This window comes from Ovis aries, chromosome 3, assembly GCF_016772045.2.
Source record: "Ovis aries strain OAR_USU_Benz2616 breed Rambouillet chromosome 3, ARS-UI_Ramb_v3.0, whole genome shotgun sequence".
Taxonomy (NCBI): domain Eukaryota; kingdom Metazoa; phylum Chordata; class Mammalia; order Artiodactyla; family Bovidae; genus Ovis; species Ovis aries.
The window spans coordinates 5,442,447-5,452,854 of NC_056056.1; the positions used below are offsets into that span (position 1 = coordinate 5,442,447).

Consider the following 10,408-nt stretch of genomic DNA (forward strand, 5'->3'; position numbering starts at 1 on the left):
GTAGGACCTCTAGCAAGTCACTTGGCCTCTCTGGGCTAGTCTGTTTTGTTTTTCCTCTTGTAACACAGGAATACTAGTGTCCACCTTCCAAGGGCTATTGTGAAGTCAGAGAGATGTTGTCTCACTGATGTACAATGCTGAGCAGGGTCCCTGCCACGTAGCGAGCCTTCAAGCCTCTGGGTTAGGAACTGGTCTTTTTTTACAAAGGCGGCAAAGACCTCTCTCCCTCTGAGTGACTCTTTCAGAAGCACCCACCTGCCCCCCTGAAGTCTGGCCCCTCCTCCATACCTGGCTGGTGAGAAGCCAGACCCCAGGAATCCTTAGTCTGGGGTTCCTTGTGGATTCCTGGCACTTCTCTTCCAGAATGTTCCACTCAGACCATGCAGCCACAGAGGAGGATGTCCCACACTGAGTCACATCCCACCTTCCTGGGTGTGGCCATGGCGTGGCCCCACCCTGAACCTGGACGGATGCACGTGAAGTCGGGTGCAGAACGCACGGCGAGCAGGCAGTGTACCGTGGTCTCTCTGTGTTCTAGCTTATGACACCATGTAACCAACCTTCCGGCTAAGTCATGATGTCATGCCCACTTTACCGATGAGGAAGCTGAGGCTCAGTGGGGTGAAACCCAGAAGAGGTGAGGCCCAACTCCCAAGAAGTCCCTGGGGCCTCCAGACTCAGATGTTGCAGGCCACAGGGACTGGGATGTGTCCGCTCAGCTTTCCACCAGGGCATTCACCCCACTCTTCCTGGGTGGGGACCATGATCCAGGCTGACCTCGGGAGGGAAGGAGGAGCCCAGCCCAGAGAGGGGCTATTAATATCCAGAGGCCTGTGTCAGCAACTTGGCCTGGCAAGAGCTGCTGGCAGGTTCCCAGGGCTTCAGTGGGCTCCATTCTGGGGAGGGCCATGGAGTCTGATTGGACTTTGGCCCAGGAGTGGTGAAAAGTGGGCTTTGGATTGGGTCAACCCTGGGTTCAAACCCCAGCTCAGCTTCCTCTACTTTACTGACCACAGATACGTCCTGCCAGCACTCCTGGCCTCTCTTTCTCCCCCAGGGGGCTCACTCAGACAGAGACCTGCCCCTCCATCTGTAAGCTGGGGTGACCCAGTTCACCTTCTCAGGCAACTGAGAAACAGGCACCATCCCTTTATGAGCTCCTACCACAGGCTACACCATCCCACTTCTGAGCATCTTAGAATTCATTCATCCATTGAATTGATGCTTTCATTGATCTCTTCCTGCTTATAGTTCTGTATAGTTGGGGAGATAGTATATACACCTGTGAAATAACTAGCCAGTTTCCAAAACAATATATTTTTACCAATAGCCTTATTTTTCCTTATCGTCAAATGTTACAGTCTTACAGCAATAAAGTCAATGAATACAGATGATGTAATACAGGTGTAACCCTGGACTGCCTCGGTGGTCCTGCGGTTTAGACTCTGCACTTCCACTGCAGGGGAACAGGTTCCATCCCTGGTCAGGGAACTCAGAGCCTACACACTGCATGGTGCTGCAAAAAAAAAAAAAAAAAAAAGTAACTCTATTGCCTGGGTGCCACAACTGTTAACATGAGAACGGTCAGGTTACAGAGGAATTCGCACTTCTCATTTCCAATTATTGAAATGTTTTATGACAACCAAGTATTACTTTAACAATCAGAAAGAATATCTATTAAACTGTATCTATGTATAGCAAATACAGAGATAAACAGATATGCGTTTAAAATATGACTGTATTTATATATCCTTTTAACCTCTCCCTTTTCATGTAACAATATAGACCTGGCAATGTCTCCATGGCAACCCATCAGTTTTCAACGACTGCTTGGTACTTTGTCATGTGGATGGGCCAAACTTTGTAGAAGCAATTCTCTGTTTTTAGGCATGTAGATTGTTTCTACTTTGTGACTATTCAAAACTATTAAGTACTAGATGGCATAGCCATCCTTACACACGCACCCCTGTGCACTTAGGCAGAATGTAAATAAGTGGCCACAGCAGCAAGTACCAGATAAAACGGTGTGTTTGGAAGCAACCCTGTGAGATCTGATGGGTCAACCTAAGCCACCTACCGCAGTGCCCAGACCCAGAAAACCAGGACAAGGTCAGAGACACATCTAGCCAACATGGCACGTCTAACCACACTCTTCTTGTGTTAGAGCCGAGGAAGAAAAGGCTAGAGTGGTGACATCACCTACGAGGCCACAGAGCTGATCAAGCAAGACCAGAGTTAAGATGTGGGCTGGCTGATCCCTATAACTCTGAGCCAGAAGGCTGTCTTCCCAGCCGTGAGTTTTTCCGTTTCCCTCAGTTTTTCTGTTCCCTATCCACTTGGCCTCATTTATCACTCACTCATTCGCTTACTCTTGGAACACTTAATTTTTTTTTTTTCCTGACTTTGTGGCAGGAGGGATCTTAGTTCCCTGACTAGGGATTGAACCTGTGCCCCCTGCACTGGAACCACAGTGTCTTAACCACTGGCCCACTAGGGAAGCCCCTGGAACACTTTTTGGGGTCTGCTATGTGTCAGGCCCCCCTCCCCACACAAGAGCAATGGGCAGGACAGAGGTGGCTGCATGCCTGCAGACCACCTGGCCTCTCTGAACCATCGCCTCACCTGGCCCTTGGTGCGTATAACCTCTCTTCTAGCCCTGGCCGTTACTGAGAGAGGAGTGTGTGGTGTGCAATGAAGTGACTCAGGACTCAGCCTAAAGTCCTTGCCCCAACCGCTGGGCTACATGGCCTGTGACTTGAAGGCAGGAGAGGTTTTCTGGCCACATCCTGGGGCCTAGAGCTGCTTATACATCATAGACACTTGCTATTCATTGTCTCTAAATGTTTAAGATAGATCGACTACTACTACTGAGCGTATTTACCAATAACTTGTACTCAACATTGCTCCTCGGCAGACTCAGAGCTAAACCTGTGCTCAACGGTTGCCGCAACTTCATAGGCTTTTAGTCCCAGAGGCACAAACGAGAACAGCAGAGCTCAGAGGTGAAGGGGTTCTCTCTGAATCATGGCGTGAGCCAGTGGGATACCTCGGGGTTCAAAGTCACCCCAATACCCCTTACCCTCTCCTGCCCTTTAATTCTCTCCTTGGTCAGTTTCCTTTCTAACCCGTCATACACTTCCTTACTCTGCATGGGTTTAGCACCCGTGTCCTCCTAGCAGAGTGAGAGCCCATGAGGCAGGGCCTGTTGTCTTGTTTGTTCCTTCGGGGGCACAAGGTGTCCAGGGAGCCTGGAATCTAGGTAGTGTTATTGCTTAGTCGCTCAGTCGTGTCCAGCTCTTTGTGACCCCATAGGTTGTAGCTCACCAGGCTCCTCTGTCCATGGGATTTTCCAGGCAAGAATACTGCAGTGGGTTGCCATTTCCCTCTCCAAGGATCTTCCTGACCCAGGGATCGAACCCACGTCTCCTGGATTGGCAGGCAGATTCTTTACCACTGAGCCACCTGGGAAGACCAGGTGGCCCCTAGCAGCTCAGGAAACGTATATGGAATGACTGGCTGGCTGGGCTCTGATCTACAAAGATGGATGGCCATGTGGAGGCGGGCTATCTGGGGGTGATGGCCCCAAAAAGAGGACCGGAGGGGTGAGAAGCTCCACTCTGGGGAGAGGCAGAGCTGGAGGGGAGAGGAGGGAGGGGCAGCCTTGCGAAAAGCATCTTTCATCACCGCCTCCCCCAACCCCGCCAGCTCCCGCCCCGGATCGCTTTCTCAGTTCGCATTTCCAAGGCCGCTCCTGGGTTATTTCGGTCGGGAAACCTGATCCTTCGCTGGGTTTATTTTAGCACCTTGGAGAACTCCCAGTGCCGCACCCGATCCGAGGCCGCACCCAGCCTGCTGACCACGCCTCCGTCCCCGTCGCTCGCGGCGGCGGGGCGCGCGCGGGGGCCGGGCCGAGCAAGCCTCGGAGGCGCGGCGTCCGCGTCCTCCCGCACCTGCGGCGCGCGGGACGGTGATGCCCAGCCCCGCCGCCGCGAGGACGCTCGGGCGGGGCGGGGCCGCCGGGGGGCGGTGCCAGGTGAGCGGGTGGGAGGCGGGGGAACCCGTGCTCGCTGCCCGGGCAGCTGCCAGGACCTGGGCGCCGCTGCTCCCTCCTGCCGGGACTGGGTGCGTTCCAGAGACCTGAGAAGGCGTTTGTCGCTCCGAACTGCGGCTCCGATGGAGAAGCCGGGGACGCGGACTGGCCCTTGCGCTCCAGGCTGGGAGAAGCAAGCCCTTCCCCGCCCTCCCTGCTCATCCCACAGGCTCATTAAGGATCCTCTCCAGCCCCAAAATAACATCCAGCACGCACACGTGCACAGACATGCACACTCACACACGCCCCTACGGCCCACCCACGTGGGCCCAAACGTGCTCCCCCCTACACTCACCGTCACACACACATCCGCACGGACGCACACTCTCACCCACAGACACACCGGCTCACATCCACCCCCACAGACACGCATGAACGCGCACCATCGTGCACACTCACACAGACGTACACTGGCACAACCAGCAAACTGCCCTCTGCACTCACACACACTCTCACATACATCGTCAGACAAGGCACACACCTCCACACACAATATACACACAACCTCACCTACACCCGCACCACTTGCGGTCACTCACATGACTACACAACCCATACATGCACCCACATGGACACATGACGTGCATACCCCCTCCCAGACACACAAACGCACCCCACCGTTATACACAACTGTCACATATACAAACTCACACTGTCACACACACTCATTTACACACACAGTCACCCACACACTCTAACTGCATCACACACCATCACACCCCTCACACCCCTGCGACATGCATCCTTCACCCTCCCTTCCCCAAGGTCCCTACTGGACACGCACATCAAAGCAACTTACTCATACACGTCCTAATTTATAGCAATCAATACTTACTCATAACTGTTTCGAGTATGAATTTGTACCTATTTATTATTCATGTTAATTAATACCTCCATTCATCATTCTTGGCATCTCTAGGGCCCACGGGGATGTGAGTGCTGAGGGGAGCAGGTCTGTTGTCTGTCTGGGCCCTGGCTGTGTTCCCCAGTGTCTTCTGAGGGTCCAGCCCAGGGGTCCAGTCAATACAGGGGAGGGAATCCATGGGCCTGAGATGGTGGGGAGGCCAGCTGATCAGACCTAGAAGAAATGTGTGCCTGAGGCTTTGGCTGGAGCGGCCACCCCAGGCACATGGTTTTATGCAAGGCCCCATGACGCACATTTGCCCCCGCAGAGAGTGAGGTTATCACGGACCTGGGGGCCAGGAGGCCTGGCTTCTAGTCCTAGAGCCCTCCCTGCGTGACCTTGCCGGGCCCGTGTCTCCCTCTGTAGGGGAGGCTAGCTCAGAGCCTGCTCTGAGATCCCGGCTGTGCCGGCTTGGCCAGTCTGAGCCCACTGCCTGCAGAGGTGAGGTGTCTCAGCCATGCCAGGTGGGCCCTGTAGCCTCCTCACCTCTTGACACGTCCCCCTCCAGCCACCTGCCTGGCCCACCAACCCTGCCTGCCTGTCTCCCAAGTGGACATTTCAAGCCTCACCATTGGCTTCCTGTCTGGTCCTGAACAGATAAGGATAGAACCCTGTCTCCCAGGGCAACAGAATTCCAGCTCTTATAACATTTCCTTCTGCAAAACAAGGGCTTTCCCACCTGTGAAATGCCTTTCTGGTCTCATGAAGACTGCACCCTTGAGGCTGAGAGCTCTTGGAGGACCAGCTGTGGTCTTGCGGATGGTGACTGCAGCCATGAAATTAAAAGACGCTTGCTTCTTGGAAGGAAATCTATGACAAACCTAGACAGCGTATTCAAAAGTAGACACATCAATGTGCCGACAAAGGTCAATGTAGTCAAAACTATGGTTTTTCCTGTAGTCATGTATGGATGTGAGAGTTGGACCATCAAGAAGGCTGAGCGCTGAAGAACTGATGCTTTCAAACTGTGGTGCTGGAGAAGACTCTTGAGAGTCTCTTGGACTGCAATGAGATCAAACCAGTCAATCCTAAAGGAAATCAACCCTGAATATTCATTGGAAGGACTGTTGCTGAAGCTGAAGCTCCAATACTTTGGCTACCTGATACGAAGACCCTGATGCTGGGAAAGATTGAAGGCAGGAGGTGAAGGGGACGACAGAGGATAAGATGGTTGGATGGCATCACTGGCTCAATGGACATGAGTTTGAGCAAACTCTGGGAGATAGTGGTGGACAGGGGAGGCTGGCATGCTGCAGTCCATGGGATCACAAAGAGTTGTATGACTTAGCAGCTGGACACCAACAACTGCAGGGAATGCTGGTGAGAATGCCTGCTACATCGAATTCCCTGGCACCACGAGCCAGGTGGGTGGTTTCCATCCACTCCTCCTTCTTCATCAGGCTCAGTATCCTCATATGTGGAATGGGCTGGTGATGGGACTGGCTTATGGGGTTGTCATGGAGAGCCATGAAGCCGCCGTATGCAGAGGCCCTGGCTCCAGTGATGCTCAGTGAGGAGACCCTGCATTCAGCTTTCCTGCAGACCTGGGAGGGCTTTGGACTCGTTGACACTGTGTGTTAAAACCCATCTCAGGGAGTTCCCTGGTGGTTCAGAGGCTAGGACCCTGAGCTCCCCATGCAGGGGGCCTGGGTTTGATTCCTGGTCGGGGAACTGGCTCCCACATCCTGAGTGCCGCAGCTGCGACCTGGCACAGCCAATGAATATGTGTGTGTTTATATATATAAACCCAGCTAGGTGGGGTCAGGCTGTTTCTCCCTCTGGTTTGCTGTGTGATTTGGGGTTTTTACGACCTCTCTGGGCCAGCGTGCTGCAAACTGAGGTACCTTGTCCTCCCACCAACGGCATTAAGAGCTCCCAAGTTGCCACATTGGGGAGTTCACCATCCCCAAGGAGGGGTTGGGGTCATGCCTCCTGACCTCTGCTCTTTCCCCTTCACCGGTGACATCAACGCAGAGGAGTCTGGGGAGACTGAGGTCTGGGGGGGCATGTGAGCATCCCCATGGTGCTGGGCACATCGCAAGCAGATGACCCCTCCCTCTTTTCTGCAGACGCTAGCTTTTCAGTCTCGTGTGGAGGCCTCATGGGCCCTCACATATGCTGAGACAGCCGTGGGTCTGTGCCCAACACCCACAGACTCCAGAAAACGCTGAGCAGGAAGCAGGGCTGCGCGGAGAGGCAGGAGGGCTGGAGGGCTGAGAGCTAGGGAAGCCGCCGGACCTCAGAGGGCCCGCGGGGAGCTGGGGCAGGGGAGGCAGGTGTGGGCTGGCCCTTTCAGACCCTCCATCGCTCAAGGCGGGCCCCAGGGGTGCCCGTCCTTAGCTCAGAGCCTGGGAGAAAGGCCCCCAGACACTGCCTGTGCTCCCCCTCTGCAGAACTGGCCCTCCAACTAGCCCAAGGCAAAACACAGCATAGGAGGTGACGTGGAAGAGGAGGCATCTCTGGGATTGAGGGTCAGGGGTTTTCTATTTTTTGCTCACCCCACGGACACCCAAGCAGTCTTCTGGTGGGACTTACCAGACATAGGGTTTTCTAGTGTCACTTCCACCTGGCTCAGAGGGGCTGGCCCCCAGGCAAGCGGGGCATACCTAGAGGAGGAGATAGGTGGGCTTTGAACTTGGCCAGATCTAGGTGGGCATGCAGACTCTGGAAAATCACTGTCACCTGACCCATGGGTCTCTGTCCAGCCTACCTCCTGGGGCCAAGTAGGTCGGAAGAGACAATATCTGCTCAGTGGTGTGGTGGGCTTCCTAGGTGATGCTAGTGGTAAAGAACCCACCTGCCAATGCAGGAGACATAAGAGATGTGGGTTTAATCCCTGGATTGGGACGAACTCCTGGAGAAGCAAACGGCAACCCACTCCAGTATTCTTGCCAGAAGAATCCCATGGACAGAGGAGCCTGGCGGGCTACAGTCCAGAGGGCTGCAAAGTGTTGGACACGACTGAAGTGACTTAGCACGCATGCATATGGACATGTGGTGGACACCTTATCGTCATCATCATGAACCCAGGCCAACCAAGCCCGAACTACAGGGTGTAACATCACTTCTAAGAGGCATCGAGGACACTCAACTCTTGGAAATCCTCTCCGGGGGCCTGGCTGCTTAGTAGGCACTTTAGGGTTCTGACTTCTGTTCTTTCACGTCGGATGAGCAAGAAGTGCAGGCTTCCCCTGTGGCTCAGCTGGTAAAGAATCCGCCTGCAATGCGGGAGACCCAGGTTCTTTCCCTGGGTTGGGAAGATCCCCTGGAGAAGGGGACTGGCTATCCACTCCAGTATTCCAAGCTCTGGGGCTGATGGTGTGGGCAGATGAGATGGACACCCCCAAAGTAATCTCTCTATATAAAGTGAACAGCATGATAATTCACCCACCAGCTGAGGTGGGTGAAGGCTGAAGTGCAATCCAAGAAGGGCAGGATGTTTTGTGGAGGCCATGAGTTCACAGCAGGGAGAGGACACTGTGGGCTGAGGCCAGGAAAAGCTTCTTCCCGGAAGTGGAAATTTACACGGGGTCCCTCAGAGCCCTGTGGGTTTCCTCCCTCCTGGCAGTAGGCAGATTCCAAAGGCCACCACACCTTGGTCTCAGTCAGCAGGACCAGGAATAAACCACTTACTAGCTGATCTGGAAAGGGATGACCCCTCAATAAGCTCAGGGCCCATGGCAGTCATCAGGACAAGGGCAGGGGTGCAGCTGGCACGACACAGTGGCCATTTCCTGCCTGTGGCCCGAGCCGGTTGCTGGTATGAAATGGATCATTTGGCTGGCTTATCACCCCTCAAAGAGGACCTGAGAGTGGTGGGAACCCTCCGCTCCTCCAAATCCTGCCCTCACAGGCTGTCAGGATGCTCTGGCTGGAACCACCTGCCCTGTGCCTGGGGGTGGGCATAATCACAGGAGAAGGGCATGATGTCACAAACCACCTGGCCATTCCCCGTTTCCCTGGCAGCAGTTCCAAGGCGGGGGTTGGGGGGGTGGGGTCCTGGTTCCAAGATGCTTAGAGAGGTTAACAGCGATCCCCCCTGTCCAGGGTCAAACCCCTCTAGGACCTCTTCTGCACGTAGACCTCCTGGTCTCAGCCGGGACACCCACATGGGTGGGACTGGGGGGCAAGTCTTGGAAATCTCCCAGCTTTGGATTCCCTCTGCTCTGTGAAATACACACGGTAAGCCTCCCATGGGGGCGCTGGTTGATGGTAAATGAAATGACTAGGTTTGTCCAGCGTTGATCACAGCTGGGGCCCAACAGGCCCTGACCACCTGTCGGGGTGCCTAGAGGCCCAGCACAGAGAACAACACAGGGACCTTTATCCCTTCTCCCCTCACTCCCAACCTCCCAGCCGTGGAGCCCTCCCCCAGAGTCCCGCACTGTCTCCAATCAGCCAGGCCAGGGCGACGCACACCTCCCAGCTCTCCGCCTGCCCTGATGGGGGGAAAGCCCGCTGAGTTCAAAGGGCACGAGGAGCAGCCCACCTGGACCGGAGACAGAAACCGAACTACACTACCCAGAATTCCCGGAGCTAGCCAAAAAGGAAATGTCGTTTCTGCAAGGAGAGGCTCGGCTCCCCCAGCAGCTGCAGAGACAGCGAGGGAGCGAGAGGGGGGCGAGGGGTGGGGGGAGAGGATCACCAGGGGGGAGGCGGGCTGTGTGCGGGGAGAGAGGGTGGAGAGCGGGGCGGGCGGCAAGGAGGAGGCGGCGCCCGCTCGCCCGCCCGCCGCCGCCGCCGCCGCCGCCGCCTGCGGACCTGCACCCCCGCGGGGCCGGCGAGCGAGCGGCGGTCCCTGCGTGCGCTGTGCTCCCGGCCGGCGGCTGCGGGCGGACGCGGGGCCAGGCCGGCGCAGGGGCTGAGTTTCTGCAAAGTTTGACCTGGTTGCCTTTCCGATGCTGCAGCAGAGCGAGGCAGCGCGGGGCGCGCCAGGCGGCTGCGGCGCGGCGGCGGGGCTGAGCGGCGACAGCACGCTCACGATGATCATAAAATAAAGCAGGCGAGCGGGGTGGGGGCGAGAGAGCCCTGAGCCTCACCCCTCCGCCCCCGGCCACCCCCGACCCCCGACCCCCACCCGCCGGGCAGCCCCGAGCTAGGAGGACTTGGGGGCCGGGAGGCCGTCCACGCCGGCCCCCAAACCCCTGTAGAGCTAAAGGACACTTCCCCGAGAAAGGGGGTGGGGGCGCCCCCAGGACGTACCCGTCGTGGGGTCGGGGGCGTCCGGAGGGCGGCAGCCCGGGCACGCGGAGCGGCCCGAGGGGCAGGTGAGTCGGCGCCGCCGCCCGGGTCGGGGCGTGCGCGCCAAAGTTCCCCAGCGGCGGCGAGCGCGCCGGACGCTAGGGGATGGGGGGCCACTCGGGGCTGGCTAGAGGGGATAAAAGCGGCGGGGCAGGGGCTCTGCGCCCTTCGGG

At 56.4% G+C, this 10,408-nt stretch overlaps 1 long non-coding RNA gene across 1 annotated transcript; it reads right to left on the minus strand.

The window, feature by feature from the left end:
* Positions 1-4,934: 4,934 nt before the first annotated feature.
* On the minus strand, positions 4,935-10,306 carry LOC105607235 (uncharacterized). Its single transcript, XR_003588601.3, has 4 exons — positions 10,197-10,306; positions 7,530-7,600; positions 5,674-5,815; positions 4,935-5,168 (listed from the first exon to the last, which is right to left on the minus strand). It is a non-coding gene; the product is annotated as an uncharacterized LOC105607235 (long non-coding RNA).
* Between the last annotated feature and the right edge of the window lie 102 nt (positions 10,307-10,408).